A 24,226-nucleotide genomic window follows, 5' to 3' on the forward strand; every position below is an offset into this window, starting at 1 on the left:
GAGAGCGCACCCTGCCGGCCGCGGGCGGCGCTGCCACCGGGGAGCGGGAGAGGCGGACGCCGCTCCGGGACGCCTTTGCCCGGCTCCGCGGTGGAGACCGCACCTGGTCCCGGTGCCCGCCTCCGCGGGAGAGACCCGCACCCGGCCCCCTGGCCCCACCTCCGCGGTAGAGACCCTCACCCGGCCCCCTGCACCCACCTCGGCGGTGGAGACCCGCACCTGGCCCCCTGCACCCACCTCCGCGGTGGAGACCCTCACCTGGCCCCCTGGCCCCACCTCCGCGGTAGAGACCCTCACCTGGCCCCCTGCACCCACCTCCGCGGTGGAGACCCGCACCTGGCCCCCTGCACCCACCTCCGCGGTGGAGACCCTCACCTGGCCCCCTGTACCCACCTCCGCGGTGGAGACCCGCACCTGGTCCCCTGCACCCACCTCCGCGGTGGAGACCCACACCTGGCCCCCTGGCCCCAACTCCGCAGTAGAGACCCTCACCTGGCCCCCTGTACCCACCTCCGCGGTGGAGACCCGCACCTGGCCCCCTGCACCCACCTCCGCGGTGGAGACCCGCACCTGGTCCCCTGCACCCACCTCCGCGGTGGAGACCCACACCTGGCCCCCTGGCCCCAACTCCGCAGTAGAGACCCTCACCTGGCCCCCTGTACCCACCTCCGCGGTGGAGACCCGCACCTGGCCCCCTGCACCCACCTCCGCGGTGGAGACCCGCACCTGGTCCCCTGCACCCACCTCCGCGGTGGAGACCCACACCTGGCCCCCTGGCCCCAACTCCGCAGTAGAGACCCTCACCTGGCCCCCTGCACCCACCTCCCCAGTAGAGGCCCGCACCCGGCCCCTGGCCCCACCTCCGCGGTAGAGACCCGCACCCGCTCCCCTGCACCCACCTCCGCGGTAGAGACCCGCACCTGGCCCCCTGCACCCACCTCCGCAGCGGGTCCGCAGCAGGCAGGTACAGGTCCCAGAGACGCGGCGCCCTGGGACAGACACCGGGACTCCGCAGGCAGGCGGAGCAGGGCATCACCCTCCCCTCCTGCTGGGGGTGCACTCACAGGGACGATCCTCTGCAGGGTGCTGTCCCCCACCCCACCCGGTCGTGGCCGCTGGTGGGGCCCTACTCGCCCTCCAGGCCCAGCTCAACAGCCGCCTGGACGACTGACTGCCTGGGGCCTCAGCTCCCAGGGGTTCCCCCCTTCTGCAGCAAGAGGCCTGCCTTGTTCCCCGGGCCGAGGTGGACGGGGTTCCCCGGGCCGAGGTGGACGGGGTCATCCTTCTGCAGCCTGGGCTGCTGGACCCCGTCATCTGGGACCCACCCCAGGGAGGACTCCCCGCCTGCACAGCTGCCCTTTGCCGTATCAACAGGAGTATTTGATGAGTTTCCAGAGTACAAAAGCCATTTCTGTTCAAAGTACAGAAGCCCATTAACTACTCTTCCAGAACTTTCCTTGAGTATTCTGCTTTCTCTAGGAGGACGGGTCTCAAGATGTGCACCTGGGCAGCCGCGGAGGCGACGGCATCCAAAGCCGGCCTTAAACCTACTGAGCCACAGGGTCTGCGGGCGGGGGTCTATACTCGCTTTCAGCAGGACCTTCGGCTAGAGTTTGAGAACCACTGCTCTAGAAGTAAGCACAGAACTGGCTTCTGGACTAGAAACTCCCGTTGTTGGGCAGGTTGAAGCGACACCACGGTGGCCCGTGTGGCCTGGAGACTAAGGTGGGGGGTGGAGGGGGAGCTGCGGGCCTGGATGCCGCTGGCTCGGACACGGAGCAGGCCCTGGCTCCGGGGCACGTTGCCTTCTCCCAGCTCTACCGGGCTTCCGCCCCGGCTCTGCGGTGCCGCTCGGGACCTCGGGGCTCGCCCCGCCTGCTGTCTTTTAGGTCTGGACCCAACAGGCCCGGGGGAGGGAACAGTCTCCTCCTCCTCCGGGGTTCCCGCCCAGAAGAGAAATCCTGCCTTGCCCCCATCTCCCCGAGCCGCCACTCTTCTTCCCTTCAGAGCCAGATTTTAATCATTAGTGTTTCCAAGCTGCTGAGCCACCACTCCCCCCTTCCCCCCTTCCCCCCCTTCCCGTGTCCCGTGCTCTCCACCCCCAGGCACCTCTAGTCAGGACCCTCTCTTTTTCCTTTTTGGCTCTTCCTCTCCTGAATCGCTTGTATTAATCCCCCCAGGTCTGAACATAAGGTAGGGATATTCTCCCTAAATATCCTGCCTTGGGGGGCTTCCCTGAGCCCCCCCTCCCTCCCATCCAAACGGTCTCCTTCGTTGGTCTCTCTCTCAACACACCCTGCCTTTTCCTTTGCAGTGCATCCTCCCACCGTGTCACGATGTATCCGGGTGTTGATTTTTCTAACGGTCGCCTAAGACTTAGAGGGGCACGTGTGTCTCTTTCCTCCTGTGTCCCAGCACCTGCTGTGACACCTGGCACACGGTGGGCACTCGACCAGAAGTTGTTGAGCGAATGCAGTCACCCCACCCTTTGTCACACCCGGGACGTTTGTTCACTGCGTGTGGCGCCCCTGCGGACGCAGAAGGGGGGCCTGGCCTGGCATTGCGCAGGCGGGGTGTGGCCGCCCCCCACCCCCCACCCCCGGAGAGCACCGTGGCCACTGGCACATGAAACCAGCGACAGCAGCGGGGGACAACTCAGGGACAGACGCCAATCAGCCTTCATCTTTTACTCCAAATGTGCTAGAGGAGGGGCGACTCCTTTAGGAAGAGGTGAAGCTGCGACTCTGTGTCCCTGTTGGTGCCCCGCGCCTTCCCGTCTGTGTCCAGGGCACACGTGCGCACACACCGTAACCGATGGAAACTGGTATTTTCCCCAACATCATTTCGTGAAGGTGCCAGCCCTGCTCCACTTGTTGGCTAAGAAGGTTCCCAGATGGCGTGACCCGGGCCAAACAGTCGTGGGTTTGCTCCTCCACCGCCCACTCAGCAGCTGTTTGTTAAGGACGGAACCTTCCGAGGGCGACCAGCGCCTGGCGCGCGTGCTGCTAAGGGAGGCGAGTGGGAGACGAACCCCCTGTGGTCGCACCCGCGTGGGGAGTCTGAGAAAACAAGCACAGGGAAGAAGAGTAGGAGAAAGAAATCGGGAAACAGACTCTTAACTATAGAGAAGCAGCTGACGGGGGGGGGGGGGGGGGGTAGGTGGGGCCTGAGGGGCGCTGGCCGTGAGCCCCGGGGGCTGTGCACTGCCGGACCCTATGCGCGGAACACTCTTAACTGGAATCACAATGAAAACTTTACAGAATGGTCTAAACTAACTATGTTTCGATTAAGTGTCATCTATAATCCACACCTGGTGTCACGTTGGTGACAGGTGCGCAGTCTAGCGCCTCGATCCCTGCCGGTGCTCGCGATGAGTGGACTCTGGGCCCGTCTCCCCATCCGCGCCCCCCTCCCCCCGGCAGCCCCCAATCTCTTCTCTGTAGTTAGGAGCCTGGGCTTTCGCTTGTCTCTTTTTTCCTTGCTCGTTGGTTTTCGGCCAATGCGTGTTGAGCGCTGCCTGGGTACCACGTGCGGGCGCTGCGCTTTGCCTCCGGGTGGCCCGCCACCTGCCGCTGGTCCCCTTCCCCCTCTCTACCAGCCCCTGGACTTTGCTCAGTGGCGACGTCTTCAATCTAACAATAGTAGCTCAGCGTGGTGTGCGGCTACGGCGTTGGCTTGTCATGTGGCAGTGCTCCAGCCAGGGGTGTCCCAAAGGGCCGTCCCGTCCTGTCGGTGCGGGAGGGAACACGGGTCCTCCCTGAGGCCCCAGCCGCCAGCCCCCAGCTGCCACCCTCCCTAGGCTGCCTGCTGCGTGACAAAACAAGTCAGCCTCAGTTTTGCCGATGCCACTGGCCACACGGATGATCGAAATCTTTGGTTCGAGGATGTAAAGGTGAACAGAACAACTCGGGGTGTCAGGGAGCTCCCAGAAGAGAGGCGGGAATCAAGGCAGGCGGCTCCAGGGACAAAGTGCTAGACAAGGGCCGCTCAGGGCCCTGTGGCACAGGTGTGGGAGGGGAGCGACGACCCGGGTGACAGGGGAGCCCGAGGAGGGCCTCCCGGGAGGGCCAGTTCCCGAGCGCAGGGCTCAGAGAAAAGTGAGGGTTAAGATGTTCCAGCGGTGGGGGGACCCCTGGGTGGCTCAGCGGTTTGGCGCCTGTCTTTGGCCCAGGGCATGATCCTGGAGTCCCGGGATCGAATCCCACGTTGGACTCCCTACATGGAGCCTGCTTCTCCCTCTCCTGTGTCTCTGCCCACCCACCCCCTCTCTCTGTGTGTGTCTATCATGAATAAATAAATAAAGTCTTAAAAAAAAAAAAGACGTTCAAGCAGTGGGATATCGGGCGCTCAGGCCGTGACCCCGGGTCCGGCTCGCAGCCCACTTGGGCTCCCCACGGGGAGCTGCTTCTCCCTCTGCCTGTGCCCCTGCCTCTCCCGGTGTCTCTCATGAATCAATAAGTAAAATAGTAAAAGAAAAAAAAGGAAAGAAGGTGTTGGAGCAGTGGGGGCGTTGCCGGTGCCCAAGCGGCCTGGCCGCACAGCTCGGGTTCCGCGGCCTCGCGGCCTCTGGGGCGGGCACTCACGTGCACTCGCTTCATCTTGGTCTTGACGTGGTCCCCAGGGCCTGGCACGGAGGAGAGGCTCAAAATGCCCTCCGACGTGGGAGCGCCCGGAAGTCCCCTCCAACCGGTCCCCTGCCACACTATTTCGTTACATGCTCATTATTTACAGTCATTTCCCGTCTAGAGGGCCCAGGCGGGGAGGCCGGCGGCAGGGACGGGGTATCCGGTGCCCGCAGCAGCGCGAGGGGCCCAGCGCCCTGCTCTGTGAGCTGTGGGTGTGCACAGCGGCCGCCACCGGCTGAGCGGGCGACAGAAAGGTGCATGTGAGCAGGCCCTGAATTGTCACAGGATCATGACGCGGTTGTCCTCCTCTGTGAAACTCGGGACCCACTCGGGACCCACTCCGGACACGGCCGTTAGCAGCCGCGGGGCCGGCAGCCTGGTCTACACCCGGGCCGGGGCGGGCAGGTGCAGCCCGTGAGTGTCTGCCCGGAGCACAGACGAGGCCGCGGCGGGGACCGCGTCCGGGACAGGAGCCCTCCCTGCCGAAACCGGCGGCGGCCGAGAGTCCGGCCCACGGGCCACGGGTCCTGCTGTGTAGGGCCGGTTCCCGAAGGCTCTGCCTGAGGTTCGGGAGGGGCCTCGAAGCCAGGTGAGCCCCAAACTAAGAGGGTGGCCGTGTGACAGCCCCGGGCCGGGGTCAGGGAAGCGGGAGGAGGGCCGCGCGGGCACCTCACCTCCTGGGGCTCCCAGGTCAGCCGGGTCAGGGCGGGGAAGTAAATAGGGCGATGGTGGCAGGACACACGCTGCCCCGAGGACACGGGGCCCCGGGAAGAGCCGGGAAGAGACGCGGGTCACCGGGGTTTCTACAGAGCGGGGGGCAGGAAAGCATTGTGCTGGGCCCCGATTCTTCCCAAGAGACTGGTCAAGGTCCCAGGAAGTGCTAACAGCGACAGCGGCCATCGGGCCTTCTGATTACCACTCCACACTCTCGTGGGTTGTTGGTCGAGAGAAAGAAATCTCTTCCTTCTTCCTGTCTCTTAAAAATTCTAGAAGAATCTTTTTTAGATTTTATGATTTGGTGGGGGGAAGAGAGCGTGCGCAGCAGAGGGGCGAGGGGTAGAGGGTGAAGCAGACCCCTGGCTGCACAGGGAGCCCCACACAGGGCTCCATCCTGGGGCTTTGGGACCATGACCCAAGCTGAAGGCAGACGCCCAACCCCTGAGCCCCCCAGGCCCTGGGGATCTGGGTGCTGCAGTGGGTTAAACGTCCGACTCTTGGTTCAGGCTCAGGTCATGACCTCAGGCCTCAGGGTTGTGGGATGGAGCCCCTGGCAGGGCTCCGTTCTGATGCAGCCGGCCCTCTGCCCCCCCGCCCCCCACCCCCACCCCGGCACTCTCACCTTCTCTCTCTCCTAAATAAATCTTTTAAAAATAAAAGCATGGGGCAGCCGGGGTGGCTCAGCGGTTTAGCGCCGCCTTCAGCCCAGGTCGGATCCTGGAGACCCGGGATCGAGTCCCACGTCAGGCTCCCTGGGTGGAGCCTGCTTCTCCCTCTGCCTGGGTCTCTGCCTCTCTGTGTCCCTCGTGAATAAATAAATAAATAAAATCTTTTAAAAAATAAAATAAAAAATAAAAATAAAAGCAGAAGTCCCCAAGTATTTCCCCAAGTCACTCTGCAAGCCTTGGATCTCCTCTGCTGGTTTATGCTCGATGGCTTTATACCAACCACCACCCAGACCCGGCCTCCTCCCTCCCCCCCCCATCCTGCTCCCCCCCCCCCCCCCCCCCCCCCCGCCAGCCCCTCTGACCTGGTTCCGCCTCCACAGTCAGGAAAGAATCCTTAGATTTGAGATCTACGGGGAGGACGGAGCCCGGTCAGGTTTGCAGCCACAGGGAGGTCGCCTCCCGCCCAGCGGGTTGTGCCCTGGGCGACCCCGCGGCCACGGTAGCAGCAGATCGTGACCCCTGAGCTCACAGCGCCACAGCCCGGCGGCTCAGGCTGCCATAGGACCTTTTCCCGTCGTTTCCTGAGTTTCAGGTAAAGCCTCAAAGTCCAGGACACCGGATGCTAAGGGCTGCAACGTTTCAACGTGATTGGAGCCAACCGTGTAAGCTTCCCTTACACACTGTAGAAAAATGATGACCCCCCCCCCCCCCGTTCTAGAACAGACGCCTACTGGAAATCCTGTTTTAACGCCCCAGGGGGCCTGTGCACGGTGGGGGGGGGCTGGCCTGCACGGGGGGGGGGGGGGCTGCGCACAGAGGGGGGCTGCTGCACACGGGGGGCCTGCACACCAGGGGGAGGGGGCTGTGCAGGGGGGGCCTGCGCTTGGGAGGGGGGCGCTGCACATGGTGGAGGCCTGCGCACAGGGTGGGGGAGTCTGCGCAGGGTGTGGGGGGGCTCCTGCACACGGAGGGGGGCTGTGCACGTTTGGGGGGCCTGTGCACGTTGGGACAGGCTTCCTGAGCCCTAGGAGCTCTGGGCCTGCCCCCAGCTACTGGGGTGAAACGCAGTGGGGAGCCCTCAGGGGGCCCAGAGCTTGGGGTGAAGCCTAAAGCAAGGGCCTAGCGCAGCAAAGGCGGAGGGAGCAGGGGAGCAGCTCGTCCTCGTGGGCTTGGAGCGACAGGACACAAGGCCTGGTGGTGGCACTGGAGCTGCGGCGACAGTGCCAGGCCTGCGGGTTCTGGAAGGGCCTCCTGTTCGCGGGGTCCGGGCGGCGGTGGAGGGGGGGGCAGTGGGAGGCGGCGGCGCGGGGTTGGCCTGCACCTGGGCCTGGACACCACCCTCGTCCTTCAGGTCATGCGTGTCCTGAGTATTGTTCTCTTTTGCAGACGTGGAAACCTGGAGTCGCCGTTCTCCGCGGCCCCGGCTCCGCCCAGGTCCTGCTGGCCAAGTGCCCGGCGAGCTGGCGCGGTCACCGCGGGGACAGTCGCCGGAGAGGGGCCCGCGCACCCTCCACCCACGGGAAGGAAGGAGGGAAGCCCGGGCAGGCGGGAGGTGCAGGTCTTAAGGACTTGGCTGGAGTCCCTAACTCTGGGGAGCACTGTGGAAGGTGTGCTAGGGTCGTTTTTGTTTTTAAGATCTTATTTATTTATTCATGAGACACACACAGAGGCAGAGACACAGGCAGGGGAGGAGCAGGCCCCTGAGGGGAGCCTGTGGCAGGACTGGATCCCAGGCCCCGGGCCACCTTGTTCCTTAAAATACATCCTTCCTTCCTTCTTTAGACCCGGCTCACTCCTCAATGCGCTGCCGTCTACACCGCGCCTGCTGGGGTCACCGCGGCCCCCGCCCCTTGAATCCCGGTAACACTTTTCTCCTGATGTCTCCGCAGCTTTTCAAACTACCGACCACTGTTCATTCTTGAAAAGCTGGACCCCCGAGCTCTGCTATCACCCTTCTGCTGAGCGTGTGGCTCAGTTTCCTTCGTGGCCTCTTCCCTCCCCCCATCCTTTAAATGTCCTTCCCAAAAGATTGTGCAAGTGCACCTCTTACCCTACCTTCTCTCACTGATGCCATCTACCGCCGGGATGTCCTGATGACTGCCCTCTCCCAGCAGCGGAGACTCCTCTCCCAACTCAAGCCGCCCACCCCGTCTGCACCACTTCCTTCCGCAGCCCCGTGCAGGCTCAAGAAGGACATTTTCACCTAACGTGGCTGTGTCACTCGGTGTTTCTGAACACCTACGTCGGGGGGCTAAGCTGGATGGATTTGCATCAAGAAACTCCATTAAGCCAGTTTAATTTTTGATCCACTTCCTATGCTATGTATTTCCATTTTATTGTAATTATTTTCCCTAGGATCCAGTCTCTTCTCTATATATTTTATAATGGAGACTTCTTAGTCAATTTTTGGTTGATTTGTAATTTTAGCAATGTAGCTTCTGCTCTCGAGGTCTCCTGGGGCTACTAGACCTACTAGATTCAAATTTCCTGGCTAGAATTTCGATTTAAACTTGACACTTGGGCAGCCCGGGTGGCTCAGCGGTTTAGCACCGCCTTTGGCCCAGGGTGTGACCCTGGGGTCCCGGGATCGGGTCCCACGTCGGGCTCCCTGCATGGAGCCTGCCTCTCCCTCCGCCTGTGTCTCTGCCTCTTTCTCTCTCTCTCTGTGTCTCATGAATAAATAAATAAAATCTTTTTTTTTATTTTTTTTTTAAATTTTTATTTATAATAGTCACAGAGAGAGAGAGAGAGAGAGGCAGAGACACAGGTAGAGGGAGAAGCAGGCTCCATGCACCGGGAGCCTGACGTGGGATTCGATCCCGGGTCTCCAGGATCGCGCCCTGGGCCAAAGGCAGGCGCCAAACCGCTGCGCCACCCAGGGATCCCTTTTTTGTTTTTTTATTTTTTTTTTAAATTTTTATTTATAATAGTCACAGAGAGAGAGAGAGAGAGGCAGAGACACAGGTAGAGGGAGAAGCAGGCTCCATGCACCGGGAGCCTGACGAATAAAATCTTTAAGAAAAAAAAAAACTTGAAACTGAAACAAACAAAAAATAAATAAAATAAACTTGGTCAAAATTTCATTCTTCCATCAATCTTTAATGATGCGTGGTTTTAACAGATTTGAATTTTACACAAACTATTTCTACCAGTAATACTCATTATAAACTGAATAGAGGCCAACAGTTTATATTTAATTCTTTGGTTCTTCCAACAAAACACAGAAAACTGTGATCAATTCTCTGCTGATAACTTAAGGTTTTCTCTGAAGAGTAAGAACAATCTGTCCTTGAGGTCAAGTTCCTGCTAAGACACAGGATGCGCCTGGGGAGATGTAGAAATACTGATTTTGCCAAATGTGACTCGGGGAGTTCCGTATCTAGTGATGATCTGGGTCCCCAAACCTCAGGGCTAGAGAAGTGGGCCGTCTTCTGACGAGAATACTTGGACTCTTCCGGGCCTCTGCACCAAGCAGAATTACGGGTCTTCTTCCGTGTAAACTGGATGCTCCCCGACCCTCTAGACCTTGCTACCCCAAGGAAAGGTGAACTCAAAGAAGAATTCTTACGATGGAAGGAAAAAGATCTTTGTCTCCCAGTCCAGGCGAACAAGCCTAAATCATCTGCTCACAGCTTTTCTCTGGGTCTCACTCTGGTTCCTCCCACTGGCTCTCAGTTAGGGGCTGATATTCGGGCACCCCCTCCCTGACTGGGCTCTTACTAACCAGTCTCGGGGCTGGCCTGGCAAAAATGAGCCACACCGGGGCGAATGCGAACGACAGCGTCCTGTGGGAACTGGAGCTTCTGACTTGGGCTCTCCCTACCAGGAAGGCAGGGCTGAGTCCACCCACATTTGCAGAAGGCCCTGACTACCCCCAGAGCAGTCCAAGTCACAGGCAAAGATGACTGTCCTCTTGGTCCACGGTAACTTGAAACAGAAGCAGCACAGGAACTTTGCATCGTAGGACGAGCTGGGGCGTATCGTTAGACATACACGAACCAGATCTCGGTGAATCTTCAGAAAAAGGAGGCAACTTTGGTTTTACTCATGTGAGTCCCACCGGAACTCTCGGAATATCCCTGGATCTTCCACTGCCAATTTCAACTCAGACCTGAACTCAGCCCTTCACCAATTCTCCCGGAATGATGGATGCCAAACTCATTAAAGCTAAAATATTATGGTTGGGTTATTTTGTCAAATTTGGGGAGGAAATAAGCAGGCAGTTTCTCTCCCACACTATGGGATTTTAAGATTCTTAGGTATCATTCATTCCTCCCCAATTCCTCTCTTTGCGTGTATGTGTGTACTTTATGTACTTCCAAATTTTAATTCCAGTATCATTAACGTACAATGTTATATTAGTCTCAGATGTACAATAGAGGGTTCGGTGATTCTATACATGACCTAGGGCTCCTCAAGGTAAGTGTCCTCCTAATCCCCTTCACCTAGCTCACCACCCCCCCACCTTCCCTCTGGTAACCTCCAGTTAATTCTCTATAGTTAAGAGTCTGTTGTTTCTGCTTGTTGTTTCCAAGACTTCCCTCTAATTTGTTATGTTAATGCTGGTCTCTCTTAAGGGCTTTTTTGGTTTGTTTTGAAAGACTGAATATTACGCAGGTCATATTCAGGTAACGTATTTTAGGGGCTCATGGTAAAGTTTACAATAGCAGGGATCCCTGGGTGGCGCAGCGGTTTGGCGCCTGCCTTTGGCCCACGGCGCGATCCTGGAGACCCGGGATCGAATCCCATATCGGGCTCCCGGTGCATGGAGTCTGCTTCTCCCTCTGCCTATGTCTCTGTGCCTCTCTCTCTCTGTGACTATCATAAATAAATAAAAATTAAAAAAAAAAGTTTACAATAGCAGAGAGCTCTGTGGTTTTCTTGGCTCAGTCCTTATGGCCCCGCTGTCTTTATTATTTCATTTATGTCTCCAGGTAACATCTAGAATGGAAAGTAGGTCTCAGGTAGTAGCAATGCTGGCATCGGAAACCAACCAAGCAACCAACCAATCAACCTTGAAACTTAAAAACGCAAAACTAGGTGTGGCACTGTAAAAGGTACTTATGGAGGCCTTCAATCCTAGGAAGATCTGACTTAAGAAATAATACAAAATATAGATCATTTGCTTTTATTAGGTTCATTTTAATAAAGTGTATAAGAGTTTACAACTCAAAACAATTATTCATAAAAACTATCAGATACATGAGATAGATCACACGACGAGTGCAATAACAGAAATCCAAAAAGTCTGCAAATAGGAGGTATTGCAAAAACTGTGAAGATTGACTTTACGAATGTCTTTCTCCCTTCCTTTCCATGTCCACAGCCCATGGGATTGCATGCACATACTGTTCTCTGCGGTCTGATGACCTCAGGGTTCCTTGTAGCTGGGTCAACTTCCTCGTTCACTGAACTCAAAATGTCTTGCCAGCAGAGGAGTTCACCTCTCGTCCATGGAATGAGCATTGTCCTTGGCCTTTATTTGGTTTCTGCACCCTAACAAATGACATCAAACGCTTTCTCTTTCAAAGGAATGTCTTGCAGGCCTTGTGCTGGTCTGGTCTCTACTGCCAGTCCAACCCCACACATGAGCCAGGGGTTCGGGCCAAACCCTACTGAGTTTCATCCTTGTGGATGAGAAGAGCGTACTTAACTGTGGGAACAGGCTAAGGCGATGGCTGACTTTTCCGACCATTGTCTAGAACAACTCCAGGTCTCTGAGTTGTTGGCAAACGGGACTGAGTTTACTCAGGTCAACTACCTATTGTCACCACTTGCTATTCTTTGGATGCCTTCATAAGGAGGTCTTAACACCATGGCAGAAAGTATGAGGACAGACAGACACACACACACACACACACACACACACACACACACACACACGCCTCTCCAATCACAATCCTCAAACAGGAGTCTTCGGTAGACTCAGAGAATACAATGATTTGCCATTTCAGAGTGAAAAGGCTACACTGCCTTCTCTTACTTCCAAAGTCTCACTTTAACTGACATTGTTAGACACCATTTCTGCAAACAAACAAAAACAAAGACAAAACAAAAACACAACGACAAAAACCAGTTCTGCGATTCTTTGCCGAAGGGAATCCAACAGATCCCTTTCATACGTATACGCGGTTCCATCACAATGCAATGCAGATTTCAGGAACACAACATTGTACTATAAACGCACAACAGCGTCACCCATGTTGAGACTGCTGGGAAGGCGCTCGGGCTAAATTTCTCACAGAATTACTGAGTTCTGGGAATACTGGAGTAGCCCCCAGTGTGCTGGGTGGCAGTCGGCCGTCTTTGCAAGGCCTTCTGGAGCCCCTTCACACCTGAACTTTCCCCTGCACTCGGGGCACACCGAGCCTGTGTCAGGTCATGGTGGAGAGATGCCTTTGGGCTGTGTCTCCGGAGTAAGGCTGGACCCCTGCCAACCTCGCTTCGTCTGCTCTTCTAGTCCGTAAGGAGCGGGAAGGTGAGCCATTCAGCTTACTTGGGGTTCCTCCAGGTGGTGAGGTTATCACGGGTTAGGCTGGAACTTAGGAAGAAACTGTTTACAGTAACAAAGGCACATAGAAGTTACCATGATCATCCAGTCATACCTCTCATTCATCCTCTTGGTGGTGTGGCCATAGTAGGGGAATGTTAGTGGGGAAACCAAGTGGGAACGGGAACAAGAGGAGCCAGGAAGCCTGCAGGAGCAGAGAAGCCGCAGGGGAGAGCTGCGTCGGCAGCGTTTTAGGGACCGGACGTTGGATACCACACGGGAGGCCTGTTGGCTAATAAAGGTCAAGGTACAAATGAGGCAGGTAGGACCCGAAGTCGGAGAGCAAGGTGGCCCCTGGGGAATCAAGACATAGCCAGGGTGGATTCTCACATCTAAGCTGAGGCAGCTAGGTATTTTCAGCAACCTGGAAAACTTATTTTATAGCAAAAGAGCATAGAAACAATTCCCAACCAGATACTAATTTTTTTTTTAATTTTATTTTCAAGCATCTTGAAGTCTTCAAGTGAACGTCACAAGTTTGCAAGTGTTGATGGTTTAAAAAAAAAACAACAAGAAACAAAAACTACAAGGAGGAGTTGACAAAGGCATTGAAAAACGAGGAATTTAAATTACATGATTCCATTTAAAATCTTCACGTTTACTCCATGAGGCAGGATTGGAGGATGAGAACCCCGGGGGTGACTATGGGCATTTACAAAAGTGCTTCTACCTCCTTAGAAGCTGCGGTCTTCCCAGCAGCTCTCCTACGTCCCTTTTATCAAAATAATCCAAGTTCCAGATTTCTCAGATAAAAATGCATCTATGCGACCAGTAGCCATTCCAGAGTTGACTGGCATGTATTCTTGAAATTCAATTCCACAGACACAGCAGGGAATAACATTTTTCTTTATTAGAGGCACCTGAGTGACTCCATTTTAAGTTGTATCCTTCCTGCTAGAGAATGGGTTGGAGCTCACCCTTCTCCAGTTTCCTAAAAAATTTCCTATGTGGGAAAATGAACACAAATCGTACGATCCATGTTCTGATGACCTTTCTTTATAGAAGCAAACACAGCATGATTGAATTAATATTGGCAGATCACTCTGGTGATCACATTTAAGTAAAACTGAAAACTGCTACTTTGAGTCAGTGAAATGTCCACCAAACAGTTTAAAATACTGATGTTCATGTATTCTAAATTTACTGAATAAATAATGGGCCAATAAGATGCTGGTATTTTTTCTGGAAGGTTTAAACAAACAAACAAAAGTCGGTTGTCAGATTAGACTGAGACCAAACATGGGCACGTGGACAGGTACACACCAGTCGACACATAGGAAATTTCCAACTCAATGACAACTGAGCCCAAAATGAAACTGAATTTATGACCTAGATTCCCTTAGGTCCTGCCCAGCTTCTGCTTCTGCCTCGTTTTGTTCCAATTAACAAGGATTGGGAGCCTAACGGGCCGTATGTGAACTCAAGGTAAATATTTTCCACCACACATAATGTAACTTCATTAATTCAATGGTGCCGCTGGTCAATTAACACAGATTCTTTCAAAGAGTTCTTCAGCGCGCGTTGTGCTTCAATGCTTTATGTCTAAATATATTCCGGCTCATTGCACTCCACTGAAATGCAAAGGCACAAGTTCTTGCATCCCCATCAGATGTGTAGAGCAAATAACACATAAAACTAAGAGGTGTAGCATTTTGTTGACTATATATCCTCTTTTTCTCTTTAATGTTAACCTGTTGCGGTATAGTTGTTGGAAACATGCATTTGCTACTAATTTAAAGCACCCTGAGCACTCCTAAATCCCTTAACACTAAATTTTCTAGAATTCCAGATTCAGGATGGCCTCTGGCAAGAATATTTTATCTTTAAATGATGCTTTTACCCTATACGTTCCAAAGATCGATGCAGAATTTACTAGTTATTAGCTAATACGTAAGGTAGGATAGTCACAAATTTTTCATGCTTCACTCAGCCCACGCGTGACAAATGATTCAACTCTGTGATTAAAATCACCACGATTTTATGATTTTACCTGGAGAGCTAAAATGGATACTTGATTAGGAAGAAGCAATTAAATAACCGAAGGAAAGACCTTTTGCAGGGCTGTTACAGAGGCAACCCTGAATTTTTGGAGGAGTGAGTGAGAATGGCCTTCCCCTTGAAGAGCTTCTGTCTTGGGGTAAGAACTCTCCCCGAATGCTCCTATCCTCTCAGCGCCTGCCTTGGGGGGCTTTACATGATAACGACCAAGGTTAGAGTGTGGGGTGCAAAGTTCCATACGCATGAGCCCAGACTATTTATCCAACTGGAGAGATGATTTTTGCATCCCCTGTTACACAAAATAATTAGAAATAATCACCGGGAGAAAAGCAACCTCTGCGAAGGAACATTTAACTAACATTCCCCAGAGGGAAAGACTGTCGTGGTCGGAACCTCACTTGGGAGACCATTGCTGCGAGCCCTGATCCAGTGCCGATTATTTAAGTTTGTCTTTTAACCTGGACATTTGAAATAGGCGGAGGCCGAACTAGAAAAAGTCTTGTGAAGTTGCTGTTCATGTCCTACCCCTAAGATGCCACCGATTGAAAGAGTATGACCCCTCATCAACTGCGATCAAGTCTGGCATTCTGGCTTGATTCTTGGACGAATTTCCAATTCTTGAATCCTTAACCAGGTTGGGTGAGCAACTCTCCCGACTCCTGCAGCGACTGGAGACATCGCTGACGTCAACGACAAGTCACAGGGAGCTTTCAGGCTGAAACACGGTGCAGCAGCTCCTCCCACGAGGTTGAACTTCGTCAGCAGAGATGTTCCCGTGGAGACACCGGAGTCTCACCTTAAGGCACTAATAACGAAGGCTGCGGAAGCAGCCGGGCGGCCAGATCTCGCCCGGAATAGAAGACCTCGCAAACACACAAGCCAGGCGCCCACCTGGCCTACCTGGACGTCTCCAGAGGATGGGGGATCAGAACGTTTGCAGGGATCGCGGACTCGGCTCCTTACTCTTCTCCCAACTGATTTACGGGTCTCAGATTTTTCCTCAAGGGGCGGCGGAGAAAGGGGGCAAGGAATGGGCAAGCACCCACAAGCCGATCTCGTCTGGAGCCGAGTCTCGAGCCGCATCCCACGGTGGCAGGTGGCAGGTGGCAGGTGGCGTGCTCAGGCCTGAGGGTCTAGGTACGTTATCGCAGAAACCACGTGCCCAGGGGTTAGAGCCGCCACAGGGTGCTCTTTTCTAATGTTCTGAGGGAAAGAGCATAATTAATTTTTTAAGACCGTGCAAAGAGAATTTGTTAATAGCAAATTTTGGAGGAAATAAAAGAATCTCCGAAACCTCAGTTTCGGCAGAATTTTCCCACACCTTCCAACGAATTCGATCTCGCCACAAGACGACTAAGTAAAAACAGGAGCTGCGACAGGCCAGGAGCCTGATGCCAGGAAATGAGGGGCCGTGGAGGTAGGTGGAGGGAAGCCGGCTGGACCCAGGGAAATGCAATCTGGGCACACATGCGCACGCGCACACGCACCTGTACACTCACAGGGATTTAACAAGCACAGGCGTGCGAAGGCTCAGCACTGGCACACTTCGACAGAAGGAAAGGATCTGACGCCCGTTACACACCCGCACTCACTCACGTGTGAGGCCAGCCTGGCTCGCAGGGCCACGCGCTCCCGGGGCTCCCGGTGGGGCTGCTGGTTTTACAGGAACGACTGGTGTGGGCAGGACCCGCGGCCCTGGGTTTGCAGGGGCCCCTTGCACCTCCTCCGGCCACGTCCCCTTCACCACTCAAGGGTGGACCTTGAGTCCTTGGGCCACAGTCACCGGGGACCCGCAGGACCAGAACCTGGGGGAGCCTGGCCCCTTTGGGGTTGGGGGGGACGCTTTCCTGGACTTCAACAGTTGGGGGGCGGAGAGAGCAGAGTTCTGGGCGCAGGAGGAGGCGAGGTGCCCGGAGGTCCGAAATCCGCATCCACAAGGGAAATGAGCATAACTTACGGGGGTTCCACTGAGTGTCACTATCACTGGGGTCACTGGCCGCGTGGAACCGGAGGCTGCTCGGCCGCCCCGCCTCTTCTGGGGGGTCAGCTGTGAGGGTCAGCTGTGAGGTCGGGGCTCGGGGACGCCGTCTCTTCTGGGGGGTCAGCTGCGAGGGTCAGTTGTGAGGCCGGGGCTCAGGGACCCCGTCTCTTCTGGGGGGTCAGCTGCAAGGTTCGAGGCTCAGGGGACCCCACGTCTCCTGGGGGTCAGCTGCGAGGTCGGAGCTCAGGGACCCTCTCTCTTCTGGGGGGTCAGCTGCAAGGTTAGGGCTCCCCACATGTTCCAGGGTCAGCTGCGAGGTCACGGCTCGGGGACCCTGTGTCTCCTGGGGGTCAGCTGCGAGATCAGGGCTCGGGGACCCCGTCTACTCTGGGGGGTCAGCTGCGAGGGTCGAGGCTCAGGGGACCCCGCGTCTCCTGGGAGTCAGCTGCAAAGTCGGGGCTCAGGGGGCCCCCTCTCTTCTTGGGGGTCAGCTGTAAGGGTCAGCTGCGAGGTCGGAGGTCGGGGCTCGGGGGACCCTATCCCTTCTGGGGGGTCAGCAGCGAGGTCGGGGCTCCCCGCGTGTTCCGGGGGGCCAGCCTGGAGGTCGGGGCTCCGCAGCGCCCCTAGGGCCTCTGGCGGCCCGACCTCGCAGGGAAGGGCGCTAGGGCGAAGGGGTCGGCGGGCAGCTCCGCGGTCCTGGCGGGCAGGGCGCCGGCGCTCACGGGGGCCGCGGCCTGGGCGCCGGGCGGAGCCACAACGGTGCAGGCGGCAAGGGGCTGCGCGTCGGGGCCGTAGTGGCGCGAGTACTTGCGCAGGGCCTGCGGGCGCGAGGGGCGGCCGTCGGCGGGGGGGCCCGGCTCCGGGGGCGCCGCGGGGCAGGCACCGTCGGGGGGTGCGGGCGGCGGGGCGGGGCCCGGGGGCGCGGCGCGGTCGGGGCCGGGGCGCGGGGGCCCCTCGGCCGGGGGTGTGGGGGCGGCGCGGGCCTGCGCCGGGGGCTCGGGCTCCTCCAGGCTCTTCTTCTTGCTGAAGGGGGCGCGCAGGAACACGTCGGGCTCCTCGGCCGGGGCCGCGCCCGCCCTGCACACAAACGGGGCCCTGGAGAAAATGTCCAGGCCCGGCGCGGGGCCCCGGCAGCTCCTGAACGGGGCGGTGGCGAACACGTCGGGCTCTGCGCCGCCCGCGGCCGCCGGCTGCTCCAGGCCCAGGAAGGGCGCCCGGCCCACCTGGCCCACCTGGCCCACCTGGACGGCCCGGCCTACCTGGCCTACTGGGCCTGCCTGGACTGCCCAGCCCGCCTGGCCCGCTTGGGCCGCCTGACCTACCTGGCCCGACCAGCCGACCTGGCCCGCCTCACCTACCTGGCCTACCTGGCCCAACCAGCCCACCTGGCCTGCCTGGCCTACCTGGTCCGCCTGGCCCACCTGGCCCGCCTGGCTTGCGCAGCCTACCTGGCCTACTTGGCCCACCTGGCCTGCTTGGGCTGCCTGGCCCGCCTGGCCCACCTGGCCCGCCTGGCCCTCCTGGCTCACCTGGCCCACCCGGCCGGCACCCAGCTCCCGAGCGAGGGGCCCCACACCACCCGGCCTCCCCTGCGGGCCCTTGCAGCCATCGTCCTCCTCCTCGGACTCCAGGAGGGGCCGGGAGCCACTGCAGTCCAGCACGTCCCCCTCCAGGTCCGTGCCCTCCTCCTCGCTGCTGTGGAACGAACTGTTGCTCGAAGGGCCGTCGCGGGCCAGGGAGTCCGACTCCAGGCTGCGCTGGGCGCCGGGCGCTCCCGAGGCCTCCGGGTGCAGGGGGGCGCCTCTGCCGGCCGCCGGCTCCTTAAAGTGCTCTACGGTTAGGACAGGGCGGGGGTTGGGCTCTCTCTGGAGACCTAGGGAAGCACAAAGGGCAGCATTAAGGCACAGGTCACGTCAGCTCTCCCTGGACACGCAACGGCAACCCGCGGCGGACACATCGGGGGCCAAATAATAAAGGTGGAAATGGAAAAAGGAAAAACGGAAACATAAAGTCAGGCAAGGAAACGGCACACAAACCGGAACACGAGCAACCACCGTCTCACACTTTGGAACAGGACGCGCACGGTGTGCGGGACAGGAGATGAGGGTGTAGACACACGCACGTTCAGCACAAGGACACGATGCCCCGCGCGCCGGCACCGCCACCCGTCTACCTGGCACTGGCTCGGGTGGGCTGCAGGCCCAGTCCCTCGTCTCCACACACGCCTCGGCACCTCCGGGTACGCAGAGATGCTCAGGGCAGGGACAAATGCGACCCGCCCCCGGGGTGGCCTGCCCCCTGCCTGCCCCTGAGGACGCGGCCCAGCCCCGCCACCCCGGGCCTGCAAGAGCACAGGGCTGCTCCGGAGGTCAGGCCGCCACGGCAGCGCGGCCAAGAGCAGCGAGCGCCCCCCAGCCCGGACCGAGGGCGCTTCGGGGGCCCTGCCGGCTCCTGTCACGTCCAGCCCCTCCGCTGGAGCGGCCCTGGGATCCTGCTCGGGTTGGCTTCGGTTTTCTAAGTTAGCAAACATCTCCTCTGCTTCAGCGCATCTATCATAAGGCTCTTCAAGCAGATGGAGTCACATCCGTGGGTAGTGACGGAAACTTCCGCAAACTCTACTAAGCTCGTCTACTTCTGGCGACACAGAGGGAGCTGGGGGGCCTGGCTTTTCAAATCAAATAGACAATTATCAGAAAGCGAGAGAGCTTACCTTCCAAGAAACATTAGCAGGTTAGAAGTAGGTCATTGGGCACATGTTAGCAAGAGGGCAGGAGAAAGGCATAAGTAACTAGGCAAGAAGAATCCAGAGAAAGGGTGGCTGGGGGTAAAGGCGTCATTTCATCCTGGGGTTCCCAACCCACCAGGCCTTGGTACAATGGTGTGGATTGGGTAGCCGACTTGGAACCTCCGTGCTCAGGTAATCCCATCAGCCCCTCCCCATGCTACCCTCTCCCCTCCCGGGCAAGTGGTGAGCTACCAGAAACTTCCGCTAACAATCGGCCCATGCTAAGGTTTCTGCTTGAATTAAGCACACAGAACACAGCAGAAGCGGCATCAAAATCAGTTTATTGGGAAGCCAGTCACTTAGGAGACATCACCTACATTGTAAAGAGACGTAGAGAGAGGCTGGAACATTTTAGAAGGGAACGTACAAAAATACTACGTTTCGCAGAATTCTAGGACTCTTTTTTTTTTTTTTTTTTTTTTAGCAGTGCTTCTTTTTAAACAGCTCTGACCTTAAATATTGTTTGCGGAAACCAGAAAAAAAAAAAAGGCGAGTGTCCCCCTCATTTTCTAAGAGCTTGAACGCATCCGGTGCATTTCCAGGCAGAGTCTTTAAGCGGAATTCTGTCCTGGCGCCAAACAGCGTCCCGGGTGGTGCTTGCAGAGCGTGATTTTGAAGAGGAGACTTTTCCCCCTTGCGTTGCAGCTTCAGTACGTGCTCCCGCTCGGCGACGTGGAAGTGGCAGCCGGCGGACAGGCAGTGGACGGAACGCGCCGCCTGCCGTGTACGTGGAGACCCCTGACCTCAGCCTCTCGGCGACTATGCTGCTATTAGTCCTGTGGCGGGGATTCTTGGGGGACTTCTGAGAGGAAACGCAAATGAGACGGGGGCGCGGGGGGGGGGGGGGGAGGAGCCTCCCAGAATCAGGCCGAGCCAAGGGGTATGAAAGCTCCCCTCCCCCAAGCTCCCTGAACCGCTTTCTAACCCAGCATCCGCTGGACGACACAGTTTTCAGCCAAAACTAAGGCACAGTTTCTCCTCTTCCAAAAATTACCCCAAAGTTGGCGTTATCAAGCCTGTTCTAGGGGGAAAAAGGTACATTGAGTCCAGCCGATGACCAATCCTGGCGTCATCCTAGTGGGTACTGAACACTGAGCTCCAGTGCGACTGGAGTGAGCGTTTTTGGGGAAATTTAAATCGAACTCAGACCAGTTCGCGTGCACAGTGCCAAGCAGCAGCCACCCGCGGAGCGGGGTGCGTGGGACGCCCGCGAGGGTCCGGGGCACTCTGGGAGCTGCCGAGTACCACGGAGCGGCGCCCGCATTCAGAGCCGGACGGGACGGAGGAACGTGCTTAACCTAGACCTAAATCGCCTAAAAAGCGGGTTCGTGGTCAAGTGGACACCCGCCAAATCCGCACATACCAGGACCCTGATGGTAACGGGAGAGCCATACCTAAGATGTCCAGGACTTTCAAAAATCCCTACGGACGGTCACAAAACCCCTGTGACACTGAGTGTGAAGGGGAAGCTTGCTTCCCGCCCTTCACGACAAGGCCAGAGCGGACTCTCTTTCAAGGCATCAATCTGCTTTGCAGGCTCGGACAGCTACGCTGGAAGGATTTTCCTAAGGAGGCCAAGTCCCTTAGCCTCTCCGTTCGTTTCTAGAGAAGCTGTCGTGTGCCCACAGCAGACAGCAACCCCCTCGCAGCTGGCCCAGGGTGCCGGTGGCTGTGGGGGAGACCCGGACACCCATAGCCCCTGAGCACAAGACAGAGCGGTCGAGAGGAGGGGAGATCCCCAGTACCTGGAAGCAGAAGATGGACATTACACCTTGTCGGCAGGGAGGTCTTTTTGGGGGGATCGGAGTCTGTTCTTGTAGGGGCCGTGTACGTGTGCGGGGTGAGCCGCCCCTCTGAGAACGGCCTCGCTCTACTGGGAGGATGTGATGGGGGCCGTCTGGCTACCAGCAAAGGATCTGCACTCGTGTCCCCTTGCGCTGGGCCCCCCCTCTGGGAACCAACACCGGGCACAGCAGACACCCCGGGCCACCGCGCTCCGTGAAGCCAGCCGCTTCCTGAGGGGTGGGGGGCTCGGAGCCAGGCCCCGGCCTCAGGGGCGCACAGGGGTCTTCCTTATCACGAAGCCCAGAGTAGGGCATTTGGTTCTAATCCCCTCAAACTGGGCTAGGGCTCTCTTCATTCTGGTTTAGCTCATTACGTTAAGGCGAGACACACTTCTTTTTCTTGCTCTCATGTAGGACCATGTGCAAGATTAAGGGTTAGGCACACTTTTTTGAGACTTCGACTCGGGATAACCCCATTTTAGTCTATTCTGAGGCTCAGAATGCATGCAGGTTGCAGTAAGAGTTCATATCCTTGACAGAGTAGGAAGGAAGCCGCCCAGAGTCCTGGACGGCTCGGGAATTCTCCTCCCTAACTGTGCTCAGTGGTTTGGGGTAGGGTTACCCCGGGGCTTTGATCTCATGGACACAGTGAGGGGTCATCAGAGGGCTTTTTTTAAAAAAAAAAAAATCCAGATTCTGAAGACTTAAATTCCAGGCTGGATACTCTTTAGTACAACGTGTCACGCACGGCCAGAATTTCACTCTCCCCCACACTGTCACTGAAGTGATCACGAGCGGTCTCGGAGACACGATCCTTGCCAAAAGCTGGAAACGAAGACTCGGGGGGCCGAGAAAGCTCAGACATTTGGCAAATAGAAAGCAAACTGGCCCTTCACGGGAAGGTCAGAAGTGCTGCGCCAATGAACACCCACCCTCTTGGGGCCAAGTCAGGGACTCAAGAGCTGCACGTCAGGTCAGTAACTTCCGTGGCCTTCGGCTCAGATGGTAAAATCAGGGTTTGGCTCTGCCGTGCGCTGTGCGTGGCATTAACGCCCGTGACTGGGGAGTGGGGATTCGGGGGCGGCCGACGCAGCCGGGGATGCTGTGCCCCTCGGGCCAAGGCAACAATGAAGCGAGGGGGGTTTCGGGGAGCACAGAACTGCTGTCGCCAACATCGAATGTCTAATTAAACTGGCCCCGGGAACCCAGAGATTAAGTCAGAGCAGGGAGCTGCAAATCCGTGCTCTGTTTTCGAACCCGAGCCTGGTCGTAGGGAATGCAGGCTCCGGGGGTGCTCTCCCTGCCTGCCGGGGGAAGCTGGGTGGCCTCGGTACCCGTCCTCAGCACGCGGCCGCCCCCCCTTGCGCCCAGGTGCTGACTGTCACCCAACAACCGGGTTAAGTCCCTTTGGCCACGGTGGGTTTTCAGAGCAGGAAAGCGGCAGCTGTTCAAAGTTACTCACACCCGTGAACATCAGGCTCCTGGGTGAACAGAGAAGTCTTTATTCCTGTGTGTTTACATAATAAACTGTTTACAGACTTTTTTTTTTTAAATACAATACTTGCGCAGCAATGTTTAAGTTCCGTATTTTTACTGCGTAGGGTAGCTTCGCGGACCTCTGTCTGCTCTGTCCTCTTGGGGAGGACCTGATAGAGACCTGCGGTAAATACACATCCAGGTGCCAGGGGCAGGGCAGGGCAGGGCAGGGCCGGGGAGGGTAATGACTCCCGGGGGAAAGGCTGAAGTCAGGACGCCACAGCAACGTGGGAACCAAGAAAGTGTCTTCCCTTCGGGCAACTACGGGACTCCAAGTTTGGTGACTTGGAGTCAGTCAGCGTTCCCCGGAGCACCTCCCTCCTCCACCTCCTCCACCTCCTCCACGGGCAGTGAAGGGAAACCCAGGATAAACAAAGTAGTGTCTCCTTACAGATGATTTACATGGAGGCCATCTGGGATTCATTTCGACTCAAGAAACCCAAGTACATCCAACTGCAGCGACAGGGCGAGCGTGGAAAATGAAAAGACTAACTTCGTGTGGGTAAGACTATAGTCTCTAGAGAGGACTAAAAGACAGCTTGGTATTATCTGGAGTGTTTCAGTAAAGATCTCATTTTCTGCATCCCTCTGATAGCTCCTCTGCTCTGCCTGGCAGCCTCTAATTTGCTTCTTAGGACTTTGGGCGAGCCTGTCATTTTTGTCCCCAAACTCTTAAGTTAGTGGCTACATGATCCTGGTAATCTTACAGCCAGAGAAAGTTAAAGACTCCTGGAAACTTAGACAAACATCATCATGGGAGACTTTACTTTGGCCCAAGGTTATCTACAGTGTGCATTTCTTCAGCCGAACTCAGATCCCTGCACACTTCTGCGCGGAGCTCAACCCCAAAGGTCCTCTCCTTCGTCTAAGATTGCTGCTGAAGGCAGACTGCTCCTGACCTGGGGAAAACTGTGTTAGTTCGAATCAGAATGATCAATTACCTGCCAGGAGAGCAGGGGGAAAAGAAGTATGATAAACAAGACTAAAATTCCATCTTGAGAAAAACAGGCTCTTTTCTTGAGTTTGTTCCCTTGTAATTATTAGCGGCCCAAGTTCTATAATTCTAATTCGGGAAGAACCAAGTCCAATATCAAATGACGCGGAACAGAGTGACAACCTCCCTCAGAGGTTATTTTAAAATCCGCATCTTTCCATTTTCTAAACTACTAAAGACAGGTGCAATTATGGAAGTTCCCTTATTCAGAATATTGAGGAAATTAAGACTGATTGTTGTCGCTTTCCATTATAAAAGGTCATCTCTGGGAATTTTCGTTGGTTATTCCTTTCACTGTCTTTAATAGTAACCATGCTTCACTGGGGGGGAGGGGGTGATTTTGGTTTTGGGAAACAGCTAAATGTGACTCAGAACCAGGAGTCATGGAAAAGACCAGGAAAGAGAACACACTTCCAGATGTTGAAAGCAATACTAATTAGATAAGAATTCAACGGATTTTTCTTATACCTGATTACCTTCCTTGATGGTTTCTAAGGAGGGTAGTAGTTTCAAAAATAAAGTAAATGAAGGCAGCATCGCTAAAGCATTAGCCTCCCAAGTAAAACCAGATGCCTTCGGAGGGAACAA

General features: G+C 56.3%; 1 long non-coding RNA gene across 1 annotated transcript; it reads right to left on the minus strand.

The window, feature by feature from the left end:
• Positions 1 to 14,521: 14,521 nt before the first annotated feature.
• LOC129512005 (uncharacterized) lies at positions 14,522 to 17,428 on the minus strand. Its single transcript, XR_008664955.1, has 2 exons — positions 16,155 to 17,428; positions 14,522 to 15,761 (listed from the first exon to the last, which is right to left on the minus strand). It is a non-coding gene; the product is annotated as an uncharacterized LOC129512005 (long non-coding RNA).
• Positions 17,429 to 24,226: the final 6,798 nt, after the last annotated feature.

Source organism: Nyctereutes procyonoides, unplaced genomic scaffold (genome assembly GCF_905146905.1).
Source record: "Nyctereutes procyonoides isolate TBG_1078 unplaced genomic scaffold, NYPRO_anot_genome, whole genome shotgun sequence".
NCBI classification, from domain to species: domain Eukaryota; kingdom Metazoa; phylum Chordata; class Mammalia; order Carnivora; family Canidae; genus Nyctereutes; species Nyctereutes procyonoides.